This window comes from Dipodomys spectabilis, unplaced genomic scaffold (genome assembly GCF_019054845.1).
Source record: "Dipodomys spectabilis isolate Male_0828 unplaced genomic scaffold, ASM1905484v1 ptg000238l, whole genome shotgun sequence".
Taxonomy (NCBI): Eukaryota; Metazoa; Chordata; class Mammalia; order Rodentia; family Heteromyidae; genus Dipodomys; species Dipodomys spectabilis.
The window spans coordinates 2761490-2776005 of record NW_024870915.1 but is presented as its reverse complement, the minus strand read 5'-3'; positions in this window follow the sequence as shown (position 1 = coordinate 2776005).

Below are 14516 nucleotides of genomic sequence, written 5' to 3'. Positions count from 1 at the left end.
ATCTGATTTTACTTTCTTTTCTTCCAAGCTAGTAAGCACTAACTTTCCAATTCAGCAGTATCCAATAGGATATTTTGATTTAAAAAGGTGTTTGGTTAAGGCAGTTTTTCAGTCACTGAGCAAAACCTCTTATACAAGAGATAAAGCACCCATCTATACATCACTCTGCAAACAATTATTAAAGTGGTAAATATTGACACCATGATTCATTCTTAAAATGCTTGTTCCACCCTCAAACTAGTAAAGGGTCTGACACCAGACACGGACACACAAACGTTTTCTCTTTTTAATGTGACTGTGGGCTGGTCTTGGGTTTGATCTCATGCTCTGGGCATTGTCCCTGAGCATTTTTGCTCAAGGCTACCACTCTAGCCACAACTCCAGTAGTATCTTTTTGCAGGTTAGTTAGAAATAAAAGTCTCATCTGTCCTGCCTGGGTTGGCTTCAAACAGAGATCCTCAGTACTAAGACACCTGAGCATCTAGGATTACACTCAACATCATCTCAGTTTTTAGGTAATTTGTTTGCCATTATTTAACCTTTGTAAGTCTTTCTGCAGCATTGGCCTCCAACCACCACACAGATTCCCTTTCAAATATATTTATTGTTTTTTGAACAGGTTTATTGTGAAAATATTGTACAGAGGAATTATGTACATGAGCATGGTGAAGTGCACTTTTCCTATCAAGCATTGTTACCTCCTCCTTTGTTTTTCCATCTTTAACCTTCCAGCTCCACAACTACACTATATACTCCCCCCTCCCCCTAAATTGTAAAGTTTGTTTTTCAACAGTGTCTTGTGCATCTCATTGTTAGAATAGGTCAACCTCTATCCCTATTTAAGTGTTTTGTATTTTTCCCTTTCACTCCCCAAATTAGAGAAGTGCATATACAAGGTGCAGGTCACCAATATCAAACACAGTGGAAACAGGGGTTATACCGTAGAGGAGTGGGGAATACAATGAAACAAAAATCACATGGAACATTATAATATGTTAGAAACAAGAGCAAGAAAAAAATCACTCGTGTCCATATCTTGGGGTTCATTTCACGTATCTTCATCTTATATGGTCAAGTATCATATTTAGGCCAAATTTTTCGCATTCAATCCTACCAGTGGCTCCTACTTACTTTTCCTTGGTGGTATTTCCAATTAACAAACACTGCTGATAAATAAAAGTGCATATTGGAAGAATCCGATTAGGGACACCATAGATTGAGGAGATCAACAGAATAAAACTAATTTGAGCTGCCGTTTCTGGTTTCTAGCTTTAAGCTCTTTGGAAAAGATTCAGGGGCCCCTAAATAGCATAGTTGTAAATATGAAGTTTGAATGACCCCCTACCTATGAAGTCTCTCCTTACTTAATTGAAGGTTTTTGAGAATGGTCAGGTGTAGGTTGGCTAATTGAACCAAAGCACAGATTTCACTCCAGTTGGCTGGTAACATCTCCAATAGTGGTCTTCTGCAATACCACGAGACATTTCCCCTTGCTATGATTAGTATTTATTGCTCATCTCAAAGGGTTTGCCTTCAATACATCCATGTAATTTTTGCAGAAATGTCAAATTTTCCCCAGGTATAGTTGACTTGAAAGAATGGATTCGGTCAGTTTCAGTGGTTTTTGAAGTAAACTCTTGCTTCTGAGAAGAGCAACAGCATGTTCCATGTTGTCTCATATCACATTTGGCTGACCTATCATGAATTTCATGCCCATGGGGTCTGAGCTCCATGACAGCACAAAGAGGACCTCTTGTGTGGCCTTCCTGCCACACAGTTACAGCAGTATTTAGTATGTAGACAGAATCACGCACAGTACTTACCTAGCTTATACAGTCTCAATTTCAATCTGGGTAGACTCAAAATTGAAAGTCATACACAAAGTATCTGCTCCAAGGATGAAATTGCAATCATATCATAGGATTAACTAGAGGGTCTACTGTGGCCCTGGAACTAAGCATGGTCACTTTAAGGGCATCAAGACTTTTTGGAGTTCCCCAAGCAGGATGTTTTCACAAGTCAATAGCAGACAAATATTAGACACTTATCTGGGCATTATGAAACTGAATCATGTTTTGACCAATTTGATTATTAACTCCCTCCTTACTAGAAGGTAATGCCTTCCCCACTAGAAGGGAAATTTTCATTCCCTCCCATACTCCCCCCAAACTCCCTCCCTCTTGGTAGGAAACCCTCCCTCCCTCTTGGTAGGAAACCCTTTAGGTGTAGCTTGCCTTTGTGTTGCTGTTGTGGTTCGTTCTTGTTACTGAAATCTGGGCCTGGGTGATGTCCTTTAGCACTTCAGCTCAAGGCTAGTTCTCTACCACTTGAGCAACAACACCACTTCCCGTTTTCTGAGTGGTTTATTGGTGATAAGAGTCTCACAGAATTTACCTGCCTTGCCCAGCTGTGAACAGCTATACTCAGATCACAGCCTTCAGAGTAGCTAGAATTACAGACATGAGCCACACAAGCCCATTTTTTCTCTTTTCTCTTTTCTTTAATTTGTAAGTTGTGAGGCCTGAAATCTGGGCCTGGACACTGTTCCTCAGCTCTTCAGCTGAAGGTTAGCACTCTACCAGTTGAGCCACAGTGCCACATTTGGCATTTTCTGCTTATCTGGTGCTGTGGTATCAAACCTCAGGGCTCATGCATGCAAAGCGAGCACTCTACCACTGAGCCACCTTCTCAGACCTCATCTGAGTTTTTAATTAATTCACTTGCCAAAGTTCAATCCTTCTAAGATCTTTGTGCAGCTTTGGCCTCCAACCACCACACAAACTCTTCCGATTTCAGATAATTTTCTAGAACTAATTTTCCCATGACATCCTACTACAGCATTTAGTTTATGGGTTTAAAAAAATCTTTTAGTATATTTAATAAACCTCTGTTTATCTTATTCTACTCTACATTTTATTTTTGCCAGTCCTGGGACTCCCTTAACTTCTTTTGCTCAAGACTAGCGCTGTACCAGTTGAGCCACAGTGCCATTTCCAGCCTTTTCTGTTTATGTGGTACTGAGGAATAAAACCCAGGGCTTCATGCATGCTAGACAAACAATTTACCACAAAGCCATAATCCCAGCCCCTAAACGATATTTTATTTGTACTAATCATCAGAATAAAAATGATTCATAAGCTGCTATCTGGTTTCGGGCTTTGATCTTTTTGGGAACTCGGTGTGGGGTGGGGGGAGAAATCCTGAAAAGCACCTAAGTAAATAGGAAATATGAATGATCTGCTAGGGAAGGGGTCTCTCCTAACTAGTATAAAATGTTTGAGAGTGGACAGGTGGATGAAATTCTAGGGTGAAAGGAATGGCCAATTGAACCAAAGCACAGGTTCTACTCTATTTGTCCAGGAAGGTCTCAAACAGTGGTCCTCTACAATACAATTAGACATTTCCCCTGGCTATGTTTAGAGCTTACTGCTCATCTCTTCATAGGTTCAGCCTTCACTGCATCTTGATAAGTTTCCCAGAAATGCCTATTGTTCCCCCTACCTAGAGAGGCAAGTGGTATAGTTGGCCTTGGGAATATAGGGTTTTTGTCTTAGATCCTTACTCTTGCGAGCAGCAAGAGCAGGGTCTTACAAGTTTCCCCACGGATGTGGCTCCTACTGAGGCGCACCCCACATCCCACTTGTGAAACAAGGAACCTGGACAAGTCCCCAAATTGTTGGGACTACTCCTACAGGGTAACCCAATATCCCAAGAAAGACCACCAAGTTTAAAGGAACTTAACACAGCATTAGTTCTGTTAAAGGGCATGTTATTGACAGGAAGCCAATTAAGCAATCACCTTGAATAGGAAGTCTGTCCAGGTTTTACCCCTAATGAGTTACTACTTCTGGTATTAATAAGAAATTGAGTTCACAATTTTGCTCAATTGGCTCTTCTGAGACTCAGCTGGCTAGTTTGAAAGGGGTTATCAGTTTCAGAGCAATCCACTAAACCAGGACAACTTGGCCAGAAATGGTTAGAAAATTCTTACTCAGCTTGTTCTCTATGAATTAAATTATGCCTCAAGTCCATAGAACGATTTTAGTGACAAGATATGCTTTAGTTAAAAGAGCTTTTGTAAGATGATGGCTACACTTAGTCAGTCTTTTCCCTCAAGCCATCACTTTCAGAGAAAAACATTCTAACTTCTTCACAGTCCATTCTCAGACAGAATTTATTATCAGCAGCAGCCTCTTTGGAATGGAGGCTTATGAGCTTCCAGGTGAAAACACCTTATTCACATATAGCCTTGGTTCCCTTAGGCAAACTTGCTTCAGCAAGCGGTTATGAAACCAACAGCTGTGTGCGGCCGCAACATTATAGAGATCCTGTCTTGTACTTCTGCTCCTACTGCTAATAGAAAGAGGAATTCCTGCTCTATGGTGGCACATAGCACACATATTGAACCCTGAGCCCAGAGCACAAATTGGGCTGCAGCATTTTCAGAGCCATAGATGAATCAGGCAGATCGCAGCTGCTTGGCTGACCACAGGGCACACTTCTGATGCCACATTTCTGAGGCAAAGCAGTTCTAAGATGCCAAGACACTATGGTAGGGAGAGGCCTGAGGGAGAATTCTTGGTGGGAAGGAGAAGGTGAAAGTTTGGATTTATGTTTTAGAAAATGCAAGCCACATTCTGAATTGCTTGAGGCAGCGAGTAGATCAACATATTTTCTAGCCCTCTAGATGCAGCGTATAAGACCACTTCCCACATCTCACCCTCAATCCCTCCTGCCTGGCAGTCTTCAATTCGCTCTTACATGAGTTAAGCAGTTTTTAACACAGCAAAAGTCAGCAAACCTGATCTAGCTGGTGAAGAAAGCATATCCTCTGGCTTTAGAATAGATCAATTTCTATCTCAGAACAAGAGGAAGAAAAGAAACCACATTCTACAGAATTTAACACCTCAAAGATGCTAGTTTGCTGCCTTAACTTTTCAATTAGATTCATACAAGAAAAAAAGAAAACCTGAGAATTTCTGGAGCCTTTACTAGCCTAGTACTGTGCTCTTGTTGGAATTTTTTGTTTGTTTTGAATTTTTCGTAATACTTTAGAGATCCTAGTTAGAAGAACTGAGACAATGTAGACATTAGCCTGGTTCAGATTAATCTGAAACCACAGCACCTAAATGATCGAATTCTATATCGAGTCTGAAAGCTGAAGGCCAAGGCTTCCATCCCCCCCAACATCTTCAGAATAGTAGAATTGTCTAGGTCTCGGGTTTGTTTTATTTAAAGAATTAGAAAGCAAAAAAGTTTTTAAAGCAGTTTCTTCTTCAAAGCAAAAACAGAACAGTAAAACAGTCTCCTCCTTAAAGCAAAAACAGATCAGTGAAACACACTCCCCAGCGACAATAGGGACAAAGAGCTGGTTGGAAGGAGCCCAAATCCCTCAGGTAGATGTAGAACCCTTTGTCTCTGCCCATTAGGGCTTGTTCCTGGATTGATTGGTCAATGGGTGGGCTTGTGCTCCAGGCTGTCTCACAATTGGTTTCCCAGTCTCAGAGCATGTGTATGGAATTTTCCTTATTGGATGTCCCATCTCAGAGCACAAGCACAGAAAACACTTTTGATTGAATGGGAGTTAAAGGGACACTCAGAAAGTCAGAAAAAATGCATTTGTTAGCACCTAATCATTGATGGAAACAAGGTTGGTATTTTTTTTTGGTGCATCATTCATCCCCACCATGTTGGAGCCAGTTCCAACCATCACCTTTTATTCATAACTACCCATCTGAAGTGGTTCTACATCTCCTGAGTGGCATATCTCCACTTGTCACTCACAAGGCACTGTACATTGTGGTATCCCATGAAATACTATGTTGACAGAGAGATTGGATATCTAAATTGCTGTTTTGAAGCAGCAAAGCTCTTAAACTTGCACATTTACCTTGAATTCAATTTCATTTCTATTTATAGAAGGCAAATTTAGTTCTGGTTTGAGCCAACATGTTAAGATATCTTTAACAAATCTAGGGCAGAATAACTGGACTATATTTCTAAAGTCCAGTTGAGGTAGGCGCCACCATTCCCTGAGTTCTTGTATAATTTCTCCAGAAGGTACATTTTGAGCTGCATTCAGGCTGAAGATCGTCTTTGTGCATCTGAAAGCATATACCTAGGAATCTAAACTGCAGATGAAGCAAGTTCTTAGTAGCAGAACAGTATGCTCAATATATAACTGGTAATGACATTTTGATGAACAAATTAAAGAAAAATCATAAAAGGAGTGTTATCGATCAAGCTGCATTGTATTTATTAACTGACTTATGCAATGATGACCATTTTTCCAAGTACTTAAAGGAAAATAAAAAAGGAGAACACACCCAAATAAATAAACTCAGAGATGAGAATGGAAACATCACCACAGGAAAAAAACCAAGATTCAGAACATTATAAGGGAATACTTCTCAAAACTTTATGCTAATGAGTTTCGGAACTTGGCAGAAATGGACCTTTTCCTAGCAAATATTGACATGCCAAAACTAAACCAAGATGACTTAAACCAGCTTAACAAGCCTATATCGAGCATTGAAATAGAAACAGCAAGAAGAGGCCTCTCATCTAAGTAGAGTCCAGGACCAGATGGTTTTACAGCAGAATTCTGCAAATCCTTCAAAGCAGAGCTCACACCAATACTCCTCAACTCTTTAATGAAATTGAAAGAGAAAGTTCACTGCAGAACTGATTCTATGAAGCCATCATAACCCTCATCCCAAAACCAGGCAGGGACTCATCAAAGAAACAGAATTATAGACCCATTTCTTTGATGAACATTGATGCAAAACTTCTCAACAAAATTATGGCCAATCGACTTCAACAATTCATCCAAAAAAGCATACACCAAGATCAAACAGGATTCAGTTCAGTGATGCAAATCTGGTTCAATATATGCAAACCAACAAATATAATGCATCACATCAACAGGAGCAAGGATAAGAACAACATGGTTATCTCAATAGATGCAGAAAAAGCATTTGACAAGATTCAACACCCATTTATGATGAAGGTTCTGGAAAAATTAGGAATCCATGGAACATACCTCAATACAATAAAGGCTGTTAATGACAAACTTACAGCAAGCATTATACTTAATGGTGAAAAACTAAAACCATTTCATCTTAACTCTGGAACAAGACAAGGATGTCCACTCTCTCCACTTCTCTTCAATTAGTATTAGAATGCCTAGCTACAGCAATAAGACAAGATGCAAACATCAAGGACATCCAAATAGGGAAAGAAGAAATAAAACTCTCCCTCTTTGCAGATGACATGATCATCTATTTAAAGAGTCCCATAGACTCCACTCCCAAATTACTCAAGCTGTTTCAAAATTTGACAATGTAGCAGGGCATAAAATTTACCCCCCAAAATCAATGGCTTTTCTGTATGCCAACAATGAGAAAAGTGTGGAAGAAATTAGGAAAGCAACTACATTTGTAATAGCACCACAAAAAATAAAGTACCTAGGAATTAACTTAACCAAAGAAGTGAAGGACCTTTATGATGAAAACCTTAAAAACTTGAAAAAAGATATCAAAATAGAACTTAGAAAACGGCAAAAACTCCTATGCTCCTGGATTGGAAAGATCAACATCATGAAAATGGTAATACTTCCCAAGGCTATCTACAATTTCAATGCGATACCTATCAAAATTCCAACCACATTCTTCAAGGTAATAGAAGAGGAAATCCAAAAATTCATATAGAACAATAAAAGACCCTGAAAAGCAAAAACGTTCCTCAACAGAAAAACACTGCTGGAGGAATATCAATACCAAATTTCAAACGGTACTATAAAGCCATATTATTCAAAACAGCATGGTACTGACACAAAAACAGACCTCAGGAGCAATGGAATAGAATTGAAAACCCAGAAATGAACCTACAGACCTATAGCCATCTAAACTTCGATAAGGGAGCTAAAAAAATCAAATGGAAGACACACACCCTCTTCAGTAAATAGTGCTGGCAAAATTGGTTAACTAATTGTAGAAAACTAAACTTAGATCCTTATCTATCAACCTGCACCAGAATCAACTCCAAATGGATCAAAGAGTTCGGAGTCAAAGCAGACACTCTGAAAACATTACAGGATGGGATAGGAGAAACCCTAAGTCTTGTTGGCGCAGGCCGAAATTTTCTTAATACAGACCTGGAAACAAAGCAAATCAAAGAAAGGTTGGACAAATGGGATTGCATGAAGTTGCAGAGCTTCTGCATGGACATAGCTAGCAAGATCAATAGAAAGTCCACAGATTGTGAGAAGATCTTCACTAGGCATACAATGGACAAGAGTCTCATATATAAAATATAATTGGAACTCAAAAAATTAAATCCCCCAACAACAAATACTCAAAGAAACAACTGCCCAATAAATAAGTGGGCTAAATACTTAAAGAGAAACTTCTGTGAAGAAGAAAGAATGGCCAACAGACACATGAAGAAATGCTCAACCTCCTTAGCCATAAAAATAACGCAAATAAAAAAAACATTAAGATACTACCTCACCCCAGTTAGAATGGCAAAAATCAAGAACTCTAGTAACAACAGATGCTGGAGGGAATGTGGACAGAAGGGAACATTACTTCATTGTTTGTGGGAGTGTAAACTTGTTCAACCACTTTGGAAATTAGTATGGAGGTTTCTCAAAAAACTCTACATAGTGCTCCCCTATTACCCAGCAATCCCAGTTTTGGGCTTTTAACCAAATGTTTACAAACAAGACCACACTAAAGCTACCAGCACAACTATGTTTATTGCAGCATCATTTACTATAGATAAAATATGGAACCAACCCAGATGCCCCTCAGTAGATGAATGGATCAAGAATATGTGGTATATACACACAATGGAATTCTATGCCTCCATCAGAAAGAATGACATTGCCCCATTAGTTAAGAAATGGAAAGACTTAGAAAAAATTATATTAAGTGAAATAAGCCAAGCCCAAAGAAAAATAAGTCCCATGGTTTCCCTTATTTGCAATATCTAGTATATGTCTGAGTCAAGCAGAAATGGTCAGATAAGGTGATGTTAGATATGTATTCAAATGTTTTTTTGATATGTATTCAAGATATGTATTCAAATTTTTTTTCTTTCATGCGACTATTTCTAACGCATTTTCAAGATTATTTCTTTGTTGCTTTGTATGTCCCTCCCCCACAGTATGACCCCTGCTTTCACTGTATTTTATGTCGCTATAATTTGTTGAGGGGAAGGGGAAAAACAAGTCGTTTAAATAAGGATTCAGGTGAACCCATTACAACAATGAGAAGTACAAGTTGTTATGTCAAAAACGAACTTTACATATTTGGTGGGTGGGGGCAGGGAGGATTGTGGGGGGTGGGGTTGAGGGAGGATAGGAAGGGATGAGAAGGGGACACAAAGGAGGAGGCTACAATGCTTGATAAGATATGTACTCATTATCTTGCCCATGTAATTGTAACCTCTCTATACAGTATTTTCATAAGAAAAAATAAATAAAAATTTAAAAAAGCATTGTAGCCTCTTCCTTTCTTTCCCCTTCCATTCCCTTCCCATCCTCCCGCTGCACCTCACCCAATCCTCCATGCTACCCCCAACCCCGCACCAAAGTTGTAAAGTTCATTTTTCGACATAACGACTTGTACATCTCATTGTTCCAATGGGTCCACCTGTATCACTAGTTAAACGATTTGTTTTTCCCCTTCCCCTCCACAAATTATACTGACATCAATACAGTAAAAGCATGGGGTATACTGTGGGGGAGGGACAAACAAGGCAACAAAGAAATAATCTTATAAATGTGTCAGAAACAATCGCATGAAAGAAATAAAAGCATTTGAATACATATCTTAGGGTTCATTTCCCTAACATCACCTTATCTGACCTTTTCTGCTTGACTCAGACATATATTAAATATTGAAATAAGGGAAACCATGGGACCGATGCTTCTTTGGGCCTGGCTTACTTCACTTAATATAATTTTTTCCCAGCCTTTGCATTTCCTAACAAATGAGGCAATGTCATTTTTTCTGATGGAGGCATAGAATTCCATTGTGTATATATACCACATTTTCTTGATCCATTCATATACTGAGGGGCATGGAGGTTGGTTCCATATCTTAGCTATACTAAATAGTGCTGCAGTATACATAGTCGTCCTTGTAGCTTTAGTGTGGTCTTGTTTGTAAACATTTGGGTAAATGCCCAAAAGTCGGATTGCTGGGTCATAGGCGAGCCACTAATGCTTTCCATTTCAAATTTATAGAAATCTTTACTGATCCAATGTCATGAAATTTTACATAATATTTTATAGGTTTTTACGTCTCACATTAAGTTTGATAAACATTTTTTATTTTAAATTTTTGTACAAGGATTCAGTTAGTAGTCTAAGATCATTCCTTAAATCTAGAGAGGCAATAGTACCAGTACATCCATTTAAGATTCTATTTTTATTTCATGAAGTGTTGCCATCCTTTTCAATATCTATTGACTATAAAACTAGGAATTTATTTTTGACAAATCTGTTACATTCTTCTGTGTGTCTGTTCTTATAGTAGAGCTATGTTGTCTTTACTACTGAATATGGTAATAACATTCAAATATAATATGAGCGCTCAAGCTACACCATTTTACAAGATTGTTCTGACTGACCTGTATTTCTTGAATGTACATACCATTTTTTTGAGCAATTGGACCAATATTCTACAGAGATATCTGTGTGTTGGATAGTCACTCATATTTTGCACCTTGTAAAACATAAAACCGGAAATATTATATATAGAAAAATGTGTATAGAGAATGCTTGAAACAACTAAAGTTAATTTAGGAATAAGTTAAGATTTAGATAAGTCTATATCATAATATAACTGAATGATAACTAATTGAGCTGTACAACAGAGGACAGTGAGAGGGGATAGAATGATGGAACACATAGGAGTTTTATGTCATTAGTATTGTGTTTCAAAAAACAAAAAGACTTCAGAGAAGAGAACAAGGAAAATAATCAAAGCGTACTGAATCAAGTTTCTTTTTAATCCATCTAATAGTTTGGACTGAATGCCAGAGAACATGGAAAAAAATAAAATAGAAAATAAAGCATTGTATATACCTGTTACAATGTAAAGAAACTGTAATAAGAATATAATAATTAAATTCCAAAAAATAAGAGAAAGAATAGGTAAACGCTAAAGGGAAAAAGAATTAAGAGTGAAAAGAAGCAAAGTAAAACCTTTATCAATAACAAATACAAGAGTTTGGAAGTGGAAAGACAGTGGAAATATTCTAAATAAAAATAACATAACAATAAAAATTGCTAACATAGATGGAAGATGGATCACATTTTATCATATATAATTTTGAAAAAAACATACTAGGAATGAAAATTTAAAAGTCATAATTTAAAACACTACTTAGATTATAACTAGACAGTATAGCTAAGTGTCAAAATATTGGCCTAGCATACGTGAAGCAATCGTGTAATCTCCCATGCATTACAAAGTACACACAAAGCACACACACACACACACAAAAGCACATACACACACAACACATACACACATTTGGAATATTGATATTATCATATTATGCAGAGGAAATTATAACAAATATTAAAAGTATGTTAATACATGAAATCATAATATTTCTCTTACTATATAACAGTTTAGTAGAAATAATATAGTCACAATATACTTGGATTCTTATTGATTAAGTAAATTGAAAATTAAGACATAGAAGATATGAGAACCTCTGTAAACAAGTTTTAAATAATAAACATTTTGAAACATGCATCCTTTTATTTTGACAAAATATTGATGTTACTGGTGTTGTAACTCAAGATTTGAATATGATAACCAGGTGTCAATATCTTGCAAGCGATTTATATATTTCTAATCATTTCCCTCTGTATATTTTTAGAATAAGGTCTCATACTCTGGCTCTCCCGAATCACAAACCCAATTTGCACTTCCCACCATAGCTAGAAAATGGAAGCCACAAATCACCATGCCCAGCTCAAACTTTTATTTTTATTCAAGTACTAATATTTACAAAAAAGTGACTAGGTAATGAATACTTTCATAATAAAGTATAGGCTTCTTGAAATTACAGTATTTGTTACATGGACAAATATGTTTAGAACTATAAGAAAATAAATTTGTTTAAATTCACCAACCATATAATAATTAAGAAAATAATTTTAAATATTCATATGTTAAATATTTTATTTTTTTGGGGGGGAGGTCCAGTCGTGGGGCCTGAACTCCGGGCCTAGGCACTGTCCTTTAGCTCTTCAGTTCAAGGCTAGCGCTCTACAGCGCCACTTCCAGGATTTTTTTTTCTTTTTGCTTATGTGGTGCTGAGGAATCGAACCCAGGGCCTCAGGCATGCAAGGCTCTACCACTGAGCCAACTTCCCAGCCCTGTTAAATATTTTAAAAGAAAATATATTTGTCAGAATAATTTAAATGTATAAAAACATGTAAAATTAAATTAACTAATCCTACAAATCTGAAAAAAGAATTACTCTAAGCAAACAAATGAAAATAAGTAATTAATTCAAAATTGAAAATTTAGAAAATAAAATGAAGTGTGCTCTTGATTTGACTTAAGTCACTGTAAACCCTCTCTACATCAATTTCGTAATAAAATACGCGTGAACAAAGAAAGCAAAAGTACCCATTAATCAATAGCAACAGCAAAAACTTCAGTAGTTCTTTTTTTTTTTGAGTGTAAAAAAAATTGCTGAAGGATATAACAATGTTCCTTCCATACGAAAGGTACTCATTACCTTACTTAGGTAACTGTAACCCCTCTGTACATTACCTTTATGATAAAATTAAATTGAAATTAAAAATAAACCAAACAATATATCAATTAAGAAGTCTTAGAAGCCATTGGTTAAAAACTTTGTAAAACACTGCCTTAAGTACCCAAGGAATATACTGTGATGTTACTATTTAAATACTTAAATTTCACCAGCGAAGCAAAAAGTTTAAAAACTGTTACAAAGTAAAGTAATAAATCAGAATATATTACTAACAATACTAATCATAAAATGAATTTATAGTGGTAGTCAAAGATGTAAGAAATGAGGCAATTTGCTATTCATTTGTATTTAATAATTGAGAAAGAATTTTCTATGTCTTTTTAAATACATCTTAAGTTTAAGGAAGAAACTATTCTGTCACATTATATGATAATCAGATAAAGCTGATATTTTAGCAAAGAACAGATTGTATTAAGCTTTTGGATATTAATATATATACTTCTTTTAGTTGTCGGAAATTGTGGGGATTTCAACTTGGGGTATTGTTCTTGCTAGGCTGGTGTCATATCAGTGGTTAATTTAAGATAGGGGTTTCCTTTCCACAAGAACATGCACCTGATCTTCCTTTTACCCTTCCCATCATCAATGGCATCAGAATTGCACACCAATTACTCTAGAATCCTACCTTGGCTGGCCTGGATTCTTCAGTCCTTCCAATCTTAGCATCTAGATAATGCAGGATGATGGAAATGATCCAATGCACCCAGCTATAGATTGAGAAGGATGTCTACTAAACTTTTGGCCTGGGTTCTCTTTTCATGCCTCCTATGTAGTTAAGAGTACATATGGGCCCCCGTGGTGCCAAGGAGTAACAGTATTTTTAAAGCAATTAGACATATATATGACTTAGGTTTGGATTACCTCAGGAAAAGAATAAAAGAGCAGTGAAGCATAGAGGACAGGCAGAATTTTATCTAGTTACTCAGAGGCTGAATAAGATTAGCTAGCTAATCAGGAGGGTGAAATCTGAAGACCACTGTTCCAAGCCAGTCCAATCATGAAAATACATGTGATTATCTCCAAAAAACCCGAAGTGGAGCAGTGGTTCAACTGGTAGACCAATATCCTTAGGCACAGAAGATTAGGAATAGTGCCCAGGCACTATTAAGCTTCAACAATAATGAATGCACGCTTGAGCACATGCACAAGTGTGTGTGCACACTCGCACTAGCGTGCACAGACACACACACACATACACACACACACACACACAAATGAGTATTTCAATGTGAAGTTCTTTATTTTTTCCCTTGCTGTACTTTATTTCCCTGTATTAGTTCAAAAATTAACAAAATCAGGTAAGCATCTATTTACATACAACTTATGTTTCTCTAAAGTCTACTCTCTTTTTGGAAGCCTGCTTTTATTTGACCCAAAAGTAAATTATTCAGGAGGACAATTCATCTGTCTCAACTTTATAGTGTTAAATGTTTGTGTAGATTCCTCCTAGTAATATGATTTTATGAAATCCTGCATCAAGCAGCATATTTTTTTCACGAGAAAGGGGTTCTCTGTCAAACAATTAATAATAGATTTTTCTCCTCCTGGAAAGCATCCGTAGTATTATTATCTTCATATAATTCATGAACTGTCTGTGTATGCCAAAGACTGCTGTGAAAATAAAAAGACACTTCTCATTGCTTAGCATTCGTAAAGCATTCATAGATATGAAGGTGTTTAAATATTACTGAAATTGCTTTGGACTA